The sequence below is a fragment of the Cnephaeus nilssonii genome (assembly GCF_951640355.1).
Source record: "Cnephaeus nilssonii genome assembly, chromosome: 13".
NCBI lineage: Eukaryota > Metazoa > Chordata > Mammalia > Chiroptera > Vespertilionidae > Cnephaeus > Cnephaeus nilssonii.
In genome coordinates, this window is record NC_137084.1 from 42,374,585 (window position 1) to 42,396,769 (window position 22,185).

Here is a 22,185-nt window from a genome sequence, read left to right on the forward strand (position 1 = left end):
TATCTGTAAACTGCCCTTTTGCCTACTTTCCTTTGTACTTATACCTGTATAAGCAGCTGGCTTATGGTGGGCTGCAGAGCAGATTTTTGTGGACGACCTGCTGCTCTCCCATACTGCCGGCAGTACTGAAATAAATGATCATAATGACTCAACCCTGTCTCTGCTTAATTGACTCGAGTAGTGACAGGCAGCACGGGCCCATTGTTTGTCTGGTTACAATATTTTAATCTGGATCTTAAAACACGTAGGTAGGATTCTCCAGATGGGAATGGAGAGAGGAGTGTGGAAGGAAAGCAGAGAGGTGGTGTGTAATTAGTAAGGAAACGGATCTGAAGGGTGAGTTGGAGAATCTTAAACTTTAAGCCAAAAAATAAAATTAAAGATTTGCATGCTTAGTTTGTTGTTTTTAACAGAGATGTGATACGATGAGAACTGTACGTTAAGAAATTATTCTGGTATATATAAATAAATGAGACTAGCAGCAGGTAAGTGGGTCAGAAGGCTACCACATCAGACAGGAGACAATGAGGACATGGAGGAGAGTAAGGTAAGAGAGAATGGAAAGAAGGGAATAAGGGACATTCTGGAGATAGGCTGAAGAGAAGGGAATGACTGGAAGTAGAGGGAGAAATTGTAATGGAGAAAAAGTGTGAGAGATGGAGGTAAGAGCATACAATGGGGTAAAAGATAAATCTCTTCATTTAATAAATGGTGTTAGGCGCCTGGCTTGTTTGGCTCAGTGGATAGAGCATCGGCCTTCGAACTGAAGGGTCCCGGGTTCAATTCTGGTCAAGGGCACAAGCCCGGATTGTACGCTCAATTCCCAGTGGGGGGCATGCAGGAGGCAGCCAATCAATGATTCTCTCTCATCATTGATGTTTCTCTCTCTCTACCTTTCTCTCTGAAATCAATAAAAATCTATTTAAAAATAAAATAAAATAAAAATAAATGGTGTTAGGCTCTAGCTGGTTTGACTCAATGGATAGAGCGTCGGCCTGTGGACTGAAGGGTCCTGGGTTCAATTCCAGTCAAGGGCACATGCCATGGTTATGGGATAGATCCCCAGTAGGGGGCGTGCAGGAGGCAGCCAATCAATGATTCTCTTTCATCATTGATGTTTCTATTTCTTTCTCCCCCTCCCTTCCCTCTCTGAAATCAATAATAAATACATAAATAAATAGTGCTGGGAAAATTGGACAGGTACATGCAAAAAATGAAATTAGACCAGCAACTTACACCATACACAAGAATAAAGTCAAAATGGATTTTAAAAGCTTAAATGTAAGTCACAAAACCATAAAAATCCAAGAAGAAAACATAGGCAGTAAAATCTTAGATATCTCATGAAGTATCACCTCATACCTGCCAGAATGGCTATCATCAATAAATCAACAAACAACAAGTGCTAGTAAGGATGTGAAGAAATGGGAACCCTAGTACACTGCTGGTGGGAATGCAGACTGGTACAGCCACTATGGAAAACAGTATAGAGATTCCTTAAAAAATTAAAAATGGAACTGCCATTTGACTCCCAGAGATCCCACTTCTGGGAGTATATTTTAAGAATCCCAAAACACCAATCACAAAGAATATATGCAACTCTATGTTCACAGCAGCGTTATTTACAATAGCTAAGATCTGTAAACAACCCAAGTGCCCATCAATAGATGAGTGGATAAAAAAAGCTGTGGTACATTTACACAATTGAATACTATGCAACTACCAAAAAGAAGGGGCAATTACCCTTTGAGACAGCATGGATGGACCTGGAAAGTATTGTGCTAAGCAAAATAAGCCAGTTAGAGAAAGACAAATATCACATGATCTGACTTATATGTGAAATCTAATGAACAAAATAAACTAATGAACAAAATATGTCCAGAGTGCTCTAGCCAATTTGGCTCAGTAGATAGAGAGTCAGCCCATGGACTGAAGGGCATGTATCTCAGTTGCAGGCTTGATTCCCGGCTCCAGAGGGGCACTTGCAGGAGGCAACCAATCAATGTGTCGCTTTCATATCGATGTTTCTCTGTCTCTCTCCCTTCCATTCTTTCCAAAAATCAATGGGAAAAATGTCCTTGCATGAGGATTAACAAAACAAAAACAAAAACAAAAAAAATTAGAACCAAGAGGTATGGATGCATGGAACAAAATAACAGATCTCAGTAGGGAGGGGACAGGAAGAGATTAACTAAAGAACATACTGTATATCCATATATGCATAACCCATGTACACCGACAATAGTATGGGGAAGGCCTGGGGTGGGGTGGCAGTTAGATGAAGGGAGGCAAAAAGGGAGAAAATAGTAGACATCTGTAATACTACTGTCAATAATAAACAAACAAACAAAGAGTGAGGAATGGCTGGGAGGACAGAAAGGCCATATATAGAACTGCCCAGCTGGCATGGCTCAATGGTTGAGCATCAACCTATGAACCAGGAAGTCATGGTTCCATTCCCGGTCAGGGCACATGCCGGGGTTGTGGGCTCCATCCCAAATAGGAATGTGCATGAGGCAGCCAATCGGGGATTCTCTCTCATCATTGATGTTTCTATCTATCTCTCCCTCTCCCTCTCTGAATTCAATAAAAAATGTGTGTGTGTGTCTATATATATAGACACGTAGAATTAAATTAAGTGGGGAGATGATAAAGATCATGTTACAATAACAGAGAAAACAGGTATAATAAATAGCAGCTAATGCTTACTGAGTGCATACTATATGACACTGGCAAGTAACCTCTGAGCCTCATTATCTGTTTGTAAAATATGGATAAAGATACCTATTTTTTAAGGTTGTAATAAGGAAAAATTCATCTATAACATCTATCCGTGCTTAACAAAGGTTAATTTCCTATTTTGGCATTTTGGCCCCTTGTCACCAAGGTGTCCAAGCAGAATTTGGCTCACCATTTGTGGAGAAAGCTAGTGCAGGAGATTGGATCCTCAGGATGCTTACTTTCCTTCAATTAGTCTGCCTCTCTGGATTTTACTTTAAGGTCCAGCTCAAATTTCAATTCCTCAAATATATATATATATATTTTTAATCCTCACCCGAGGATATTTTTCCATTGATATTTAGAGCAAATGGAAGGGAGGGAGGGAGGGGACAGAGAGAGAGAGAACATCAATTTGAGAAAGACACATTAATTGGTTGCCTCCGGCTGGGGATCAAGCCTGCAATTGAGGTTTGTGCCCTTGACTGGGAATTGAACACAGGACTCTTTGGTCCACAGGCCATGCTCTAACCACTGAGAAAACCGACTAGGGCCTCAAATATTTAACAGATAACAATGACTATCTTGGGGAAGAGTCAGATTTTGGGGGACTTCCTACACTATGTTTCTTTTATATCTGAATTTATTTTTTTTAAGTATGTTTTTATTGATTTCAGGGAGAGGAAGAGATAGAAACACCAATGATGAGAATCATCAATCTGCTTCTTCTTGCACGCCCCTGGCTGGGGATTGAGCCCAAAACCCAGGCATGTGCCCTGACCAGAAATTGAACCATGACCTCCTGGATCATAGGTCAATGTTCAACCACTGAGCCACACCGATCAGACTGAATTTATTTTTAATAACCTTGTATTATATTGGTAATCAGAAAAATGTGTCTACATTATGCATTTGGCACTTGTACTCCTTTGACTGTATATGCACGAAGACTTGTCTTCACATCTAGAGTGTAAATTCCACAAGGGCATAAGTAGTTCCATCTCTCTCTCTCTGATCCCCCATAGTACCTAGCACACTAGGGCTCCCTGAATCCTCTACTAAACTGCTGGGGAGCACAAGAGACTTGGTTGGAAGGTTTGTAAGGAGGACATTCTGATAAAAGGGAAGTGAGTGGAAGGCTGCCTGCCTTATCGGAATTCCGACTTAGGGGAGTGTCAAAGGTGGTGCCCCTAATTACTCCTTGACATTTCCAAACAAATCTGTGCATATGCAGACCCCCGGGTGTTTACTGGAATCCTTATGCTTAATCCCTGGATGCCCTTGCCTAGAGGACAGTGTAAACACATATGTCCTCCCAAGGTTACTCACCCTACTGATTGTATCTAAAGATAAAAATTCCAATAAAAGCCTAACAAGGCAGGCAATCAAGGCTGCCTGGCTCCTTCAGCCAGGCTGTCCCTTAGCCCTCTCCCCAACAGTGAAACTGTCGGAGTAATCTGTTCATCCATTGTTCAGGAGCTGCTGGCCAGCCCTGGCACTAAACTACATTTGGATGGCAGGATTCCACCAGAGAATGACTGGTGAATAGTGGAGGTACTATGGAGGGGCTCAGAACAAGGCCCACTACCGCAGAGACCTCGCAAGGCCCTGTTTCTTCTCCCAGACCCTGTAGCTCACTCCCACAGTATCACTTGCAGTCGCTATTGGTGGAAAGGAAAGTTCTTATTCAAAGAAGCACCACAAAGGCAAAGCAAAGGCAAAAGCTTTTATAGAAAAGCAAAACCAAAAGTTTTATAGAAAAACAAAGCGGTAAACATAATGTAATGACTGGCACAATCAACATTCCAGAAACTGTATTACGTGAAAACAGGAGGCAGACCTGCTAAACTCTTTCTGGCCTCATCTAGCATTGAGTTAGCCCTGCAGCTCCCTAGCATATAAAAGAATTGATACTGTGTCTCCAAAGAAAAGAGGTCTTCCCCTCTACTCTTCTTTGGCTCTAAACTCAAGGCAGTAGCTTCTAGCTGTGCAGCCTCAGAGGGGCTGACCTCTCCTCTGGAACCTCTCCACCAAAATTGCCATGTTTCTGGGCCTTCTCTTCAGAACAACTCAAGGAGCCTGGCCTAAGGTCACACAGCTAGTAAGGGTTTGAGCCAAGAATGTGCCTCTTCCTCCCCTACCGCAGTGCAGTCAACCACTCCCCTCCTGTGGCAGAAGCAAAGAACTTCCCCACCCTTCCTCTTCCCAGCCCAGCTAGGCTCCTGCCTGATTCCACAGCCCCTGCTCACTGTCTCCAAAGACTGGAAGACTGGGATATGCATGGTATATCCCAGTTTTTTTTTTTTTTTGAAGTGGAGGTGGGAGGAGGGAAGGAAGGGGGATGAAAAAGAAAAGAGGGCGAGGGAGAGAAAGAGCGAAGAAGTGTAGGGAGGAAGGAAGGAAAGGAAAATTATATAAATGACTAAAAATTCCAAATAGTGTTCAGATAGAGGTTGGAAGGGGTTGGTGATGGGTGTGTGGCGCACAGGGTGTTTCAAAGGGTGTGGGGATATTACATCTCCTGAGCTGGGTCATAGGTGCATGGGTGTTTATTATTCTTGTTTAAAATGTGTTATAGTTTTTTATGTATATTACCATTTTTAAAATTTTAAATGAAAGACTGAGAGCAATTCCCTTGAGATGGCCCAGGAATGAGGTGATTCTAATACAAATACTTTGCTTGGCATTCAAGCCCTCTATGACTTGGCCTCAGTTTTACCTTCTTAGTCATTTATGCCCTCAGCAAAACCCTCCTGCCAAAATGGTCTTCATACTGTCCTTTCAAGTCTTTCTGAACCTACTACCTCAACCTACTAGCCTGGAGGGCTTTTGCTGCTGGAAGCTGTAGGCTAGGGCCCAATGAGAGCTCTCTTTCAGTCCCTGGAGGACCTCTCCTAGAAAGATAGCAGAAAAACCCTCTTTTGAATTCACTGCGTAATGCAATGCCTTGAAGCCTTTCCTCTGCCACTTGATGTCCTAGCATAATAAATAAAGTCTATCATTATTGTTGTTGCTGTTATTGTTGTAATTAATAGCCTACATTTAATGAGCACTTAGTATGCACCAGACACTATGCTGAACACTTCCATGCTTTATTTTATTTCATCCTCACAATAACCCAATGATACAATAATCCAAGTACTATGATTATTGCTATGTAACAGAAAAGAAAACTGAGAATTAAAAAGATTAAACAACTTGCCTAAAGTCACACACTAGTAAGTGTTGGATACAAAATTTGAGCCCAATTGGGTCTGTCCCCAGAATCCACCCTCTTACATGGTCATCTCATCTAATCCTCAGGACAATCTAAAAGGTAGGTTTTATTTCTATTTTAAAGATTAGGAAATCTGCCCTAACCAATTTGGCTCAGTGGATGAAGCGTCAGCCTGCGGACTGAAGGGTCCCAGGTTCGATTCGGGTCAAGGGCATGTACCTTGGTTGTGGGCACATCCCCAGTGGGGAGTGTGCAGGAGGTAGCTGATTGATGTTTCTAACTTTCTATCCCTCTCCCTTCCTCTCTGTAAAAAAGCAATAAAATATATATTTTTAAAAAAGATTAGGAAATCTGAGGATCAGGAGTTAAGTGACTTAGTCTCACACAAGTAGTGAGCTATCTATCTGGTCTATATTATTCTTTACTGCTCTTCATAAAACAACCATTGATTGAATGAATAAAAAAGCAAGCACATTCTCAGTGACCCAAAGAAGAATTGTACCTCTATCTCCTCATAAAAATCAACTTTTTAATCAAAACAACCAAGCAGTTCTAATTTCAAAAGTAACCACTGGGAATTTTTTCCTGAAAATGCAAGAGCTTTACCAACACTGAAGAACCAAAATTCCTCTGAAATAGAAAGAATGGACAAAAGTCTTCTACTAGAAGGGATGTTGATCAGATCTCAAAGGTGGGAAGCCATGGAGAAAGAAGGCTGGAAGAAAAGCCATTGGCTGGACGGAAGGACTGCTGTTTCAGAACCCTAACCTGAAGCCTCATTCTCCCTCTCCAGAGGGTAGTGACTGAATAATGAGGCAGTGTTTGTAAGCCTGCAGCTTCCTGGGGAGAAAAGCAGAGGGCAAATAAAAACCCAGAGAGGATTCATTATAACACCCAAGAGGCCCTATTCAATTCTCCCTCAAGGTCTTTCTACAAAACACCTGAGAACCAGTTCACCCTGTTCATTGTCACAGGAGTAAATGACTCTGTCCCTACAAGCAACATACCTACTACAATATTTGCTCACAAACACAAAACCGATGACAAAAGTAAAAAAAAAAAACCAAAGGGGGAACAATTAAATGTAAAGGTATGTAACTCTTGGAGAGCTTTGCTAGTGGTAGAAAACATACTAGATTTAGCCTGGCCGGGTGTGGCTCAGTGGTTGAGCATCGACCTATGAACCAGGAGGTCACAGTTCAATTCCCAGTCAGGGCATATGCCCGGCTGGCGGGCTCGATCCCCAGTAGGGGGCATGCTGGAGGCAGCTGATCAATGATTCTATCATTGATGTTTCTATCTCTCTCTCCTTCCCTCTCTGAAATCAATAAAAAATATAAATAGCCCTAGCCGATTTGGCTCAGTGGATAGAGCTTTGGCCTGTGGACCAAAGGGTCCTGGGTTCGATTCCAGTCAAGGGCACCTACTTTGGTTGTAGGCTCCTCCCCAGCCTGGGCCTTGGTTGGGTGTATGCAGGAAGCAACCAATTGTTGTGTTTCTCTCACATCGATATTTCTCTGTCTTTCCTATTCTCTCTAAAAATAAATTAAAAAATACCAGGTGAGGATTAAAAAAAATAATTAATAAAAATATATTAAAAGATGCCGAAACCAGTTTGGCTCAGTGGATAGAGCATCGGCCTGGGGACTGAAGGGTCCCAGGTTCGATTCCGGTCAAGGGCCTGTACATTGGTTGCGGGCACATCCCCGGTGGGGGGTGTGCAGGAGGCAGCTGGTCGATGTTTCTCTCTCATCAATGTTTCTAACTCTCTATCCCTCTCCCTTCCTCTCTGTAAAAAAATCAATAAAATATATTTTTTAAAATAATAAATAATAGTACTTTCTCAGAAGGATCGTTGTAAGTAATTAACAAGATGGTATGAATAAAGTATAAGCACAATACCTGGCACAGAGATAAATGCTAGCTGCTATTAGAGGTTGAAAGTTCATCAGCAAAAGTTACATCCACATATGGTCTAGTATTGTCCATGCTCTTCCTTTTACCAGAAGCTTTCTTTTGTCCTACTTCTTCACTTAGTTAATTCTAATTTATCATCTCTCAATTCAAATGTTACCTCCTCATGTAAACTCCCACCACCTAGATTAGGTCAAGTTCCTACTATGCATAGCACCATACTCCTTTCCTTCATAGCGCTCAGTTTCTAATTACATGTTTTTGTATTTCATTAATTTCTTTTTCCTACTACCATATGTTCCATGAAATCATAGACTGTGTGCACACCAATGAATTATTAGAACTTAGAATAATGCTTGGCACATAGAAGGTACTTGATAAATATTCTTTTAATAAATGAATGGCTCCAAATTATATTTTAAAAGAGAACCCTCTTCAGATATAATCTTTATATAGAACCCAGGATACAGATAAAAGTAGATTGTTTGAAGTAAAGGATGTTTGGGACCCTGTCCTCTCTGCTTCCACTTGGTCCCATCTACAAAGCATGTCACACGGTGCTCAAAACAGCTCTGCAAGGTAGACACTGTTTTCATTTTATCAAAGATGAAGTTCTGAAAAGTACCTTGCCTAAGGTCACACAACTGAAAACCAACAGGAACCAATGCAACTCTGATGTTCTGGCTTCAAAGCTGGAGCTCTTTCCAGCAGACTCACCCAAGATAACCATGAGCCATCCCACTTATGAACCAACAGAGTCAACATTTAAAAGGAAAACAGCAAGGGGATAATGACTGGAAAGGACCTATTGGGATTCTGTTTCTTAATGCAGTACTAGCTACACAGGTGTGTTTACTTTGTGAAAAGTCATGAGCTATACTATATCAATTTATGCACTTTTCTATATGTGTTATACTTGAATTAAAAAGCAAACATCAGGCCCTAGCCGGTTTGGATCAGTGGATAGTGTCAGCCTGCAGACTGAAGGGTCCTGGGTTCAATTCCAGTCAAGGGCACATACCTTGGTTGTAGGCTCCTGGCCCTGTTCGGGGGCATGTGGGAGGCAACCAACCGATATGTCTCTCTCATATTGGTGTTTCTCTCTGTCTCTCCCTCTCCCTTCCACTCTCTCTAAAAATCAATGGAAAAAATATCCTCATGTGAGAATTAAAAAATAATAATAATAATAAACAAAAAGCAAACACCAGACCACTGTTGGAGCATTGTACTATGCACCAAAAAGGTTGTGGGTTCCATCCTCAGTGTGGGTATTTTCAGGAAGCAACCCATCAATGTTTCTCTCTAATAAATATATCCTCGGGTGAGAATTAAAAAAAAAAAAAAGAAGAACAAAAACACCAGGCAAAATCAAGATAGAGACTAATCAAAATTCAGGAGCACTTAAATTGGATCCCTCAAGATCACATCTTTATTTATCTGACTTCTCAAGCAGCAGTTTCATATAAGACACCTACCAATTAAGTAAGGATTCCCCAAATCCTTGCACACTCAAATAATATCTCCACTCACTTTTGCTATCCAGAATGTCTAGGTGATATGAGTGAGTCAGATGGATTTAGGAGCAAGGGAAGCCCAGGAAGGAGCCAAGATAACTGTTAATGAAAAGGAAAAGAAAAACAAAAATAAAGGGCCCTGCATTGAAAAGTGGAACTATTCTATGTCATTAATAAGATATCTAAATTTTGGAGATAATAAAAATGTGAGAAAAATGGCTAATGACAATTAAAAGATGCCACTGATTATAAAATGCATCCTAATTTTAGAGTGTTAAAAAGTTTAAAAAAATGTATTTAAAAATAAATGAAATACAATGTTCTAATCCAGTGGTCGGCAAACTACGGCTCGCGAGCCACATGCGGCTCTTTGGACCCTTGAGTGTGGCTCTTCCACAAAATACCACGTACCCTAATTAAGTTAATAACAATGTACCTACCTATATAGTTTAAGTTAAAAAAATTGGCTCGCAAAAGAAATTTCAATCGTTGTACTGTTGATATTTGGCTCTGTTGACTAATGAGTTTGCTGACCACTGCCTCAAGAGATAGTTCAATTGTGAATCATAGACTCATGGGGTGTTAGGGCTAAAAAGGACCTGAGAGATCAGTGTCTCCTGGTAAAGGTCTTCATTTCAGAGATGAGGAAACTGAGGCCCTTGTTTAACAGTCAGTATATTATCTTAATTTATTAAAGCTCACACATCAGAAAGTTGAAAACTACAAAATTGGTTCTCCTGGTTCTCTTTCCACTAACCCGATTCCTCTCCTAAACCCAAGGGAAAATGTACATGTTAACACTATTTTGAATTTTATAATTTCTTACTTCATTAACTCACTGAAAAAAAATTAAAAGCAGCTTTTAAAAATCAATTAAGATAAAAATATGTTTAGAAAACTACATTTCTTGCTCATACAAGTTTATTTTCCTTGTTCTCCAAAACCAATGAAGCAATACAATGGTTAGATATTAAACAAAATTAGTAATCTCTCAGCACTCCTCCATCCCCCTCCAAGTTCTTCCACAAGATAAGAAATATTAACAGATTTCCCTATGTCCCAAAAACATAAGCACAAATTTTTTTAATATATTTAGAGGGTCTTTATTGTCTTCTATATTTAAAAAACTAAGTTTACACTAACATTGCTCTGCAGCTTGTTTTTCTCACTTAATAATTTAACATGAACATTTCTCTAAGTTTCAATAATTAAAATTCCAACTCATACTTTTATTTTTTTTAATCTTTATTGTTGAAAGTATTATATAGGTCCTCCTTTTTCCAGCCCGCTTCCGTCCCCCCTCCACAACCCCAGCCCTCACCACCCCATTGTCTGTGTCCACGGGTTATGCATATATGCATACAAGTTCATTGAATGATCTCTTCCCACTCACCTTCCCCTGCCTTCCCTCTGAGGTTCAACAGTCTAGCCTTATTTCTATGTCTCTGGGTCTATTTTTGTTTATAATTTTATTTGGTTCATTAGATTCCACATGTGAGTGAGATCATGTGATGCTTATCTTTCTGAATGGTTTATTTCACTTAGTATAATACTCTCCAGGTCCACCCGAGCTGTTGCAAATGATAAGAGTTATTTCTTCTTTATTGCCGCTTAGTATTCTATTGTGTAAATGTACAACAGTTATTTTATTCACTCATCTGCTGATGGGCATTTAAGCTGTTTCCAAGCCTTAGCTATTGTAAATTGCGCTGCTATGAACATAGGGGTGCATATATTCTTTCTGATGAGTGTTTCGGGTTTCCTAGGATATATTCCTAGAAGTGAGATCACTGAGTCAAATGGAAGTTCCATTTTTAATTTTTTGAGGAAACTCTATACTGTTTTCCATAATGGCTGCACCAGTCTGCCTTTCCACAAGCAGTATACAAGAGTTCCCTTTTCTCCACAACCTCACCAATGCTTGTCGTTGTTGATAGCCATTCTGACAGTTGTGAGGTGATATCTCATTGTTGGTTTTGATTTATATCTCTTGGATGATTAGTGACATTGAGCATTTTTTCATATGTCTCTGGCTGTATGTCTACTTTGGAGAAGTGTCTATTTAGGTCCTTTGCCCATTTTTTAATTGGATTGTTTGTCTTCCTTTTGTTAAAGTTGTATGAGTTCCCTATATATTTTGGAAATTAACCCCTTATCGAATGTATAATTGGCAAATATGTTCTCCCATGTAGTGGGCTCTCTTGCTATTCCAATTCATACTTTTAAAAAGCTGCATAATACATGAACTGTGTTTGAAATTTCAACTGTAGTTGCTACCAGATACAATTATGTCCAGAAAAGCTGTTGCCAGCTAAATCTTAACATACTGATCCTTGCTATATTCTAATGAATTTTACTTTGCTTCTTAATAGAATAGTCAATTTAGCCAATTAACAAATGCTTAAAAATAAGACAATATTTTATAAAATAGGGTAGGATTTATAGCAACCAATTACTTATTTGAAACAACCATTCAAATTATCATAGACCCACAAGATTCACTGAAATTAGACCTGTCCAAGAGAAATCAGGATGGACTAAAAAATATTATCATTCAAACACAAAAACAAACAAAAATCATATTACTAAAGTAATCATGTAATTTATTATACAAACTGGAATACTTGTGAGAATGAATGAGTCAAAATCCAGGTGAAATCCTGAGTGAACTGACAGAAGTCATGACAGTCACAAGCACACTGGGATGTACAGTCACCTTTCCTACTGTTTTAATGTTATTATTATTAGCCACTCTGTTGGCCATAAATAATTTTTTTTTTGGCCATCAATAATTTTATTTCATGACAAATTGTCTTATAGACATTATCAATGGTGGTCTGAAGGGTAGTAATGGAAACATGAGGATTAGAGATTTTCTGATTTACTGATATAATACTATATGCCTGTAGTGCTTTATAGATAATTTTAAAGTAAACTTCCCATGAATTCTTTACATATGAAAAAGTAAAATAAAAAGCTGTATAAGCATAACCCATGGACACAGACAGTAGGGGGTGAGGACATGTGCTGGGGGGTGGGAACGGCTGGGGAGAGGTCAATGGGGGGAAAAGGAGACATATGTAATACTTTAAACAATGAAGAATTTAAAAACAAAACAAAACTGTATAAGAATAGTCCATATAAAGAATATGCACCCCTAGCTGGTTTTTCTCAGTGCTTAGAGCATCGGCCCTCAGACTGAAGGGTCACAGGCTCAATTCCGTACCTTGGTTGCAGGCTCCTTGATACCAGGCCCCGGGTGGGGCACAACCAATCAATGTGTCTCTCTCACATCGATTTTCTTTTCTGTCTTTCCCCATCCCTTCCACTAGCTTTAAAAATCAAAGGGAAAAAGAAAAAAAAAATCAAAGGAAAAAATATTCTTGGGTAAGGATTAACAAAAAACAAAAAAAGAATATACCATAATGTGTTCACATATTTTCCTATTGATGGACATAACTATTTCAATGCTACCATTTCAAACAATGCTGTAATGAATATCTTTGTACATGTTTATTTTTATTTTATTTTTTTATATATATATTTTATTGATTTTTTTACAGAGAGGAAGGGAGAAGGATAGAGAGCTAGAAACATCGATGAGAGAGAAACATCGACCAGCTGCCTCCTGCACACCCCCTACTGGGGATGTGCCCGCAACCAATGTACATGCCCTTGACCGGAATCGAACCTGGGACCTTTCAGTCCACAGGCCGACGCTCTATCCACTGAGCCAAACCGGTTTCAGCTGTACATGTTTATTTTTAAATAAAAGGGGGAAAAACTGTTTCTACACACATACTTTCTTTGTTGTCCCAGGTCTTGATTGCTTCTTTTCCTATTATCATCCCTGCCTCACTTGCTCACAGAATTCTCAGGACCCAGTGTGATAATGAAGAGCAAAGCAATTTGGAGAATGTTAAGACATGACATGTGATAGCTACTGTTGGCAAATTAGAGTTGGCCTGTCTTGGCTGTCTCTCCCAGCCATCTGCATACATTGCCAGCCCACCCACTCCCATACACGTTGTGCTCCTTGTTCTGGTCTCAGCAGCTGCTCCAACTCATCTGATGTGGGCAAAGCTGGCTTACGGAATTAATCCTACTTTGTCACACTCCTGACCCTGACAAGTGCAGATAGGCCCACCAGATACCCAAACAAGTAGGAAGGAGAAAGAATACATTATTGCTATGAAATAATATAATACAGAAGTATATAGAATAAAATGCAAAACTCATTCACCAAACCTTAACCAACATTCCCCAATGGCACCCCCTCCTCAGAGGTAACCACTGTTATAAATTTGTTGTGTAACTTTTTAGACTTTTCCTAATTATATACACACATACACACACACTCACACACACACACACACACACACACATATATATGCACATGTGTATATAATTAGACAAAAGAATAGCCGAAACCGGTTTGGCTCAGTGGATAGAGTGTCGGCCTGCGGACTCAAGGGTCCCAGGTTCGATTCCGGTCAAGGGCATGTACCTTGGTTGTGGGCACTTCCCCAGTAGGGGGTGTGCAAGAGGCAGCTGATCGATGTTTCTCTCTCATTGATGTTTCTGACTCTCTATCCCTCTCTCTTCCTCTCTGTAAAAAATCAATAAAATATATTAAAAAAAAAAAGAATGCATGTGTGTTTGGTTTACATATCTGCAATTATACTGTATAATTTGTTCTGCAACTTGCCTTTTTCACTTAAAAATTTCTTTGACATGTTTCATATCCTATATAATAAAAGGCTCATATGCAAATCAACCAAATGGCAGAACGACCGTTCACTATGACGTGCACTGACCTCCAGGGGGAAGACACTCAAAGCAGGAGCTGCCCCCTGGTGGTCATTGCACTCCCACAGGGGGAGCGCTGCTCAGCCAGAAACCTGGCTCATGGCTAGCGAGCACAGTGGTGGTGGCAGGAGCCTCTCCCACCTCCGTGACAGTGCTAAGGATGTCCGACTGCCGGAGCGGGGAGCGGGCCTAAGCCATCAGTCGGACATCCCCCGAGGGCTCCCAGACTGGGAGAGGGCGCAGGCCGGGCTGAGGGACCCCCACCCCGAGTGCACGAATTTTATGCACTGGGCCTCTAGCTAGTATATAATGGACTCTTCATACTTGTAAAAGCTCAAGAAAAAATGCCATAGTAAGACTATGCCAAAACCTTATTTTCCCATTTTCTATGTCTGAACATTTAGGTTGTTCACAGTGTTTTGTCTTGACAAAGAATGTTGTATCAGTAATACTGGTACAGCCGTAGCTGGTCTGGCTCAGTAGTTAGAGCGTCAGCCCATGGACTAAAGGGTCCTGGGTTGGATTCTGGTTGCATGTATTTCAGTTGCAGGCTTGATCCCCAGCTCCAGTTGGGTGTATACGAGAGGCAACCAATCAATGTGTCTCTCTCACATTGATATTTCTCTCTGTCTCCCTCCCTTCCACTCTCTCTTAAAAAAAAAAAATCGATGAGAATATCCTCAAGAGAAGATTATAAAAAAAAAAAAAAAAACAACCAAAAAACAATACTGGTACACACCTTCTTTTACATACAAACTAATTTCTCTAGGATATGTACCAATAATTGGAATTGATGAAGTCAATACATGCTAAATGTCGATAGTTACTCCCAAATTACCAAAGGTATACCAATTTTAGTCCCACCAACAGAGTATAAAAATTACTGTTTCTACACCCTTCCAACAACAGATGTTATTTTTATTTTATCAATATAAAGGATAGAAATTAATAAATTAGTTTTAATTTGCATTTTCCTGATTTCCAGAAAAGTTAAATATCTATTCATATGTTTTAATTGCTCATTCTTATTTTTTATGAGAAGTATTGCCAGTTTGATTTTAAACATGAGGACTCAGAGATGCAAAGGTGACAGCTAGTAAGCAGCTTAAGTCAAAGCTAAGTTTAATCACTTCCCATGAAAGCTAGGCCTTCTGACTAGCCAATGTATTGCCCACTACCCAGGGATCAACAACTATGGCCTATGGGCCAGCTTCCCCCTAATTTGTGAATGAACTCTTCTTGGAACACAGCCGCACACATTGTATTGTCTACAGCTACTTTTGTTCACCAATGGCAGAGGTGAGTAGTTGTGACTATATGGCCTGCAAAGCCTAAAATATTTACTTAGTCTAAATAAAACACTAACTCAAATTTAACACCTAAAGAAAAGTTTAGAGATTAATTGTTGTCCAATTGACTACAGTGTGGCTATGTCAAACAGTATGGTTGATTTTTAAATAAATTTATATGCAGTATAGGTCTGATACGTAATATTGAAGAAAAAAAGCCCAAAACTCTCAAATAAAATCAAAAGGCAACCCCGTAATTCTGGGTTGGGACACAACACTAGAGACTTTCCTATGAGCTATTCATCTTCCTTGTGTCTTTAATTTCAACCAATGAAAAACTAAGGGTCCTGATGTCCTTCAGTAACTTTGATGAGCAATATAGTTCCCACTCACATACTACAATGATAGTATGAAATTAAAGCAAGCCCCACTATGCCTGCTGCTAAACACCCATCTCCACATATACACACAACACAGGTGTCTCTCCTTCCTTTTTTTTTTTTTTAATATATTTTTATTTCAGAGAGGAGGGAGAGGAAGACAGAGATAGAAACATCAATAATGAGAGAGAATCATTAATCGGCTGCATCTTGCATGTCCCACACTGGGGATCCAGCCCACAACCTGGGCATGTGCCCTGACTGGAAATCAAACTGTAACCTCCTGGTTCATAGGTCAATGCTCAACCACTGAGCCACACCTGCTGGGTTCTCCTTCCCTTTTGCTTGTAGAGAGAAGCTTCACTAGGAAGTAGCTGAACATTTCCAGCATATCTAGCCAACTGTTAAGAGCTAAGGCACTGACATTTGTGGGAAAGGAAAGCCAATTCTCCCTTCTAGATTCTACCTTTCTGAAGATCCTGGCCACAAAAAATAAGTAATTTCTAATGAGAATTTTAGGGCCATTAGGTTAGTGTAGGGCAGAGGGGGAAGTCGCCATCATTCCCATTTTATAAATGGGGAATTGAGAGTAACATCTCCGTTCCCTTTCATTTCCAAAGGTAATTTTAGTAAATAGGGCTTCATACCAGTACTCACACACCACCACTTTCTCCTTCCGTAGTCCCCCAACTTTTGATTGTATGTAATAATGCCAAAGAAGCTATCATACTCTCCAGGACAGTTAACTTAGTCTAGTATTCTGAATGATAAATAACCAAAGAAAAAAGTGCATTTTCTCATGCAAGTAAACAGACATTCTTTAAGTGGTGCTCTGAAAAGAAATTTGGCAATACATACCAAGAATCTTTAAAAAATGTTCATATTCAAACACTCTGCTAAGTGAAATAAACCAGACATGAAAGGACAAAAATTGTATGATTTCACTTGTGAGGTACCTAGAATAGGCAAATCCATAGAGATAGAAAGTTGAATAGAGGGTACCAGGGACTGAGGGATGGAGGAATGGGAATTATTGTTTATCGGATACAAAGTTTTTGTTTGGGGTGATGAAAATGTCCTGGAAATGTATAGTGGTGATAATTGCATGACATTGTGAATATACTTAATGCCACTGAATTGTACACTTAATTATGAATTTAAATCAAATTGTGAATCCAACACTTAACAATGCTTAAGATGGCAAATTTTGTTATGTATATTTTACCAAAAATTTTACAAGTGGGAACCAGGAGGTTGATTCCTGGTCAGGGCACATGCCTGGGTTACGGGCTGGTCCCCACTGCCAATTAATGATTCTCTCTCATCATTGATGTTTCTATCTCTCTCTCCATCTCCCTTCCTCTATGAAATCAATAAAAATATATTTAAATTTAATAAAATGGGGAAATACTCAAGAAATGAATTCAAAAAGCAGGATATAAAGCTTTAGTATGGTATGAACCCAATTTATTTTTTAAAGTACATATACCAATGTGTGTATAATAAATACACCTGCATACTTGTGAGTGTGTATGTAGTTGTAAGGAAATATCCTATATAATAAAGATGTAATATGCAAATGGTTGTTACGCCTTGACGCGTAATGACTGACCACGTAACAACCGGATCACGGATCAACAGGAGGGTGGGGCAGCGAGCTACAAGTGGGCGGCAGAGAGCTACAGGAGGGGAGCAGGGCAGCAAGCTATGAGGGGTGGCGGGGGGAGCTACAAGAGGGCGGGGCAGTGGGCGGAGAGCTACTGGAGGGCGGCAACGAGCTACTGGTGCACAGATTTGTGTGCAGGGCTACTAGTACCAAATAATGTTTATTTCTGAGTTGTGGAATTATGGGGCATTTTTATTTTCTCCCTTAAAACCTTGTTTTCTAAACTGTACCATGATATACAATCAGGGAAAAAAATTAATTCATATTATGTGACCCAGTAATCCACTTGCAGACTTATATAATAACAAAAATACTGACAAAAATATATGCATAATGTTCACGCACATTTATGCATAATAATTAATAATTTACTTAAAACTACTAATAGCCGAAACCGGTTTAGCTCAGTGGATAGAGCGTCGGCCTGCAGACTGAAAGGTCCCAGGTTCGATTCCGGTCAAGGGCATGTACCTTGGTTGCGGGCACATCCCCAGTGGGGGGTGTGCAGGAGGCAGCTGATTGATGTTTCTAACTCTTCTCTCCCTCTCCCTTCCTCTCTGTAAAAAATCAATAAAATATATTTTTAAAAAAAAACTACTAATAAATAATGGTTACCTCTGGAGTATGGTTAGGATAAATGGTGAATTTACAGGGGACTTATTTATTATATTTAATTTGTATAAAAGTATTACTGTTTAAAATGAAAAACTGAAAGCACTATAAAAATCTTATATGATAGACTATTATATAGGCATTAGAAATATTTATAAAGAGTTTCAGCAACATTATAAATATATGTAAATTTATATAATGAAAACAATGATAACTGGAATAAAAGCAGAATACAAATTTGTAGTTAATGTGTGATCTGCATTATGCAAAACAGAAATATTAATAGGTACACAAAATATTAAAAGGAAATACTAAAATGGGAATAAGTGATTTTCTCCAAATGGTAGGGTTATAAATGATTTTCGTTTCCTTTTTTATATTTTTCTGTATTTTGCCTATTTCCTACAATGAATATTTACTATTTTTCGATCAGGTTCAAAATGTTGTTTGGGCCTGGCTGGCATGGCTCAGTGGTTGAGCGTCGACCTATGAACCAGGAGGTCACCGTTTGACTCCCAGTCAGGGCACATGCCTAGGTTATGGGCTCCACCCCGGTAGAGGTCGTGCAGGAGGCAGCCGATCCATGATTAACTCTCATCATTGATGTTTCTATCTCTAACCCTCTCCCTTCCTCTCTGAAAGCAATCCTATATAATAAAACCCTAATATGCAAATCAACCGAACTGCGGCATGACCGGCAGAATGACCAGTCGCTATGACGTGCACTGACCACCAGGGGGCAGATGCTCAACGCAGGAGCACCCCCCCGAGAGGGAGGCGACCAGCGGCGGCGATCGGGAGGGTGGGGCTGGCCAGCGGGGCGCCCCAATTGCCCCACTCACTGGTGGCCCCACAGATGGCCCTGATCACCGGCCAGGCCTAGGGACCCTACCCTATATATTGGGAACAGTCCCTTAGATTTAAAAATTAAAACCTGGCAAGGCTACTCTAACACTGAAAAAACAGGATGATGCAGCAATGACATGCATAGACTCTGGCTTGCACATTTTGTGGTCAGCCCTGATTCTGACACTTATAACTGTGTGACAAAGCCAATTACTTCTCTCTGCTTCCGTTTTTCCACCCATAAGATAGGGAAAATGGTACTACTGCCTCAGAAGGATCATGTTATGTACTACTTTTTATAATCAGGGCAAAAAATGTAGCTGCCCATACAACAGCAAGATGCCTCTCACCTGTATGAAAAGTATGGTCACTGGTGCATGCAGCGTCCCGGACTGCAAGAGGGATGTTCAACTGCCGGTTTAGGCCCCATATCCCCTGAGGGGTCCTGGATTGCGAGAGGACTCAGGCCGGGCTGAGGGACACACCTCCACCCACCCCCCAAGCATGAATTTCATGCACTGGGCCTCTAGTAAAAACATTTTTTTAAAAATGTTGTTTGGTTTCCACTGTACATTCAGAAGCCCACCCGTTATGAATTTTATCCTCAAAAAATTCACAGTAGCAAGCAACCCACTAGCAAGAAGTCTGTATGTAATGTATATACTTAAGAAAACCTTCAACTTTGGGGGACGGGGAAACTTAGTTTAAAGGGACACTTTTGTAGTTGCTCTAGTAAATATAACTGAGGAATCAAGTGCCCAAACATAAGATGTTTAACAAACTTTATACTCTAAGAACCAGGACCACCACCTTTTATACCTTGAAATCTAAGACCTTACACTTAAAACAGACCAAGACCTAAGTAACGTGGATTGGGTCATGTTATTCTTTACATCAAAAACATTCAACAGCTAACTCCATGCAGAATAAATCCAAATCCCTTGGCATGACACTTAAGGTATCTTTTTTTTCCAGTGTCTAGAAATAAAGTTTTATTGGAATACCACTCCACTCATTCAAATGTATTGTCTACAGCAGTTTTTGCACTACAGCAGCAGAGTAGAGTTGTTGAGACAGATCATATGGCCTGCAAAGCTTACTACCTGGCTTTTTATAGGAAAAGTTTGCAGACCCCTGAGGCAGCTCATTCAGCTAAGAGACATGTTCCTGTACACCAGTCCCCTGCCTACCAGTCCAACAGTACTCAATCCAAACACATGTATAGCTTACCTCAAATTTCAGATTCCAGACATTTAATTACTCATAAATAGTTGAAAAGTTTAATCTGTAAATGCTAAGGTAAACTTGCTTTATCAATAAAATGGTACATTACATAAAGTGATTTTTGAAGCGGCAAAGTGAATGCTTAAAATTTTCCATTTAGAAAGTGATAGAACTGAATCTAGAAGATATTAAATGTTAACCCAGTTCCCACCCAGCCCCAGGCCTTCATCACCCTATTGTCTGTGTCCATAGGTAATGCATATAAGATCTTTGGTTAATCTCTTCCTGTTCCCCCAACCCCCTTCTCTCTGAGATTTGTCTGTCTGTTCCATGTTTCCATGCCTCCAATTCTATTTTATTCATTAGATTTCTTTTTCAGTTTACTTTGTTCATTAGCTTTCTTATTCGTTTATTTTGATTTTAAGGTTCAACTGTTGATAGATTATGTATTTATTGCCATTTTATTGTTCATATTTTTATCTCTTCCCCTTCTTCTTCTTAAAGAATACCCTTCAACATTTCATGTAGTACTGGTTTGGTGGTGATGAACTCCTTTAGCTTTTTCTTGTCTGTGAAGCGCTTTATCTGACCCTCAATTCTAAATGGAAGCTTTGCTGGGTAGAGTAATCTTGGTTGTAGGTACTTGCTATTCAACACTTTGAATATTTCTTGCCATTCCCTTCAAGCCTGCAGTTTGAGAAATCAGCTGACAGTCATATGGGTGCTCTGTTGTAGGTAACTAACTGCTTTTCTCTTGCTGCTTTTAAGATTCTCTCTTTGTCTTTAACCCTTGGCATTTTAATTATGATGTGGGCCTCTTTGGGTTCCTCTTGTTTGAGACTCTGAGCTTCCTGAACTTGTATGTTTATTTCTTTCATCAGGCAGGGGAAGTTTTCTGTCATTATTTCTTCAAATAGGTTTTCAATATCTTTCTCTCTCTCTCTCCTCCTTATGACACCCCCATAATGCGAATGTTGGTATGCTTAAAGTTGTCCCATAGGCTCCTTACACTATCTTCATATTTTTTAATTCTTTTTGCTCTTCTGATTGGATATTTTTTGCTTCCTCATATTCCAAATAGTTTGATTCTCAGAATCCTCTATTCTACTGTTGAATCCCTGTAAATTATTCTTTATTTCAGTTAGTGTATGCTTAATTTCTGACTGGTGGTTGTGTGTTTTTTTATGTCTTTGACATTCTCACTAAGATCCTTGAAAGTCTAAGTCCCTTGGAGGTCTCAAGAAGATTCTTGAGTAACCTTATAACCATTGTTTTGAACTCTGGTATCCAGTAGCTTGCTTGCTTCCATTTCTTTTCATTTGTGACATGTTTCTTTGTCTCTGTTTTTTGGCTGCTTCCCTATGTTTGTTTCCATGTATTAGGTAGAGCTGTTATGTCTACTGTAATTGGTAGAGTGGCTTTGTGTAATAGGTGTCCTATAGGGCCCAGTGGCTCAGCCTCCCCAGTCACCTGAGCTGGGCACTCTAGGTGTGCCCCTGTGTGGACTGTGTACACAGTCTTATTGTAGTTGAGCCTTGATTGGCATCACTGGGAGGAATTGCCCTCCAGGCCAATTGGCTGTGAGGACCAACTGCAACTGCAATAGAAGATCTGCTATGCAGGAGATACCCCTATGGAGCAGGAATTGCTTCAGTGGGGCTTTAGTGCTGAGTCTGCCCTTGAGTGTGTCACTTGTGCATGTGTAGCGTTGTAATCTGTTATGGTCTGAAGCTGTCCACTGGGTCACTGTTCTGGGGCCTCCCAGGAGGTACAAAGTCAGCCACTGCCTAGGGCCACCCAGCAGGAGCTACAGAGCAATCTGCAGATGGCTGCTACTTGTATTGAGCTAGGAAGTGCTCAGATGAGACCTAGCTGTGAAGCAAGGCAGGCTGGTACTAATGCTGGGTCTTGAGCCTTTTATTGATAGGCGTGAGGCATGCTGATTCTAGCTGCTGTTTAAGAAATTTTGGGAAAGTGTGAAGCCTAAACCAGCTTG

At 40.0% G+C, this 22,185-nt stretch overlaps 1 protein-coding gene across 4 annotated transcripts in view; it reads right to left on the reverse strand.

The window, feature by feature from the left end:
- NUMA1 (nuclear mitotic apparatus protein 1) overlaps positions 1–22,185 on the reverse strand; it is an 84,584-nt gene that overhangs the window by 42,608 nt on the left and 19,791 nt on the right. The window lies entirely within an intron of this gene.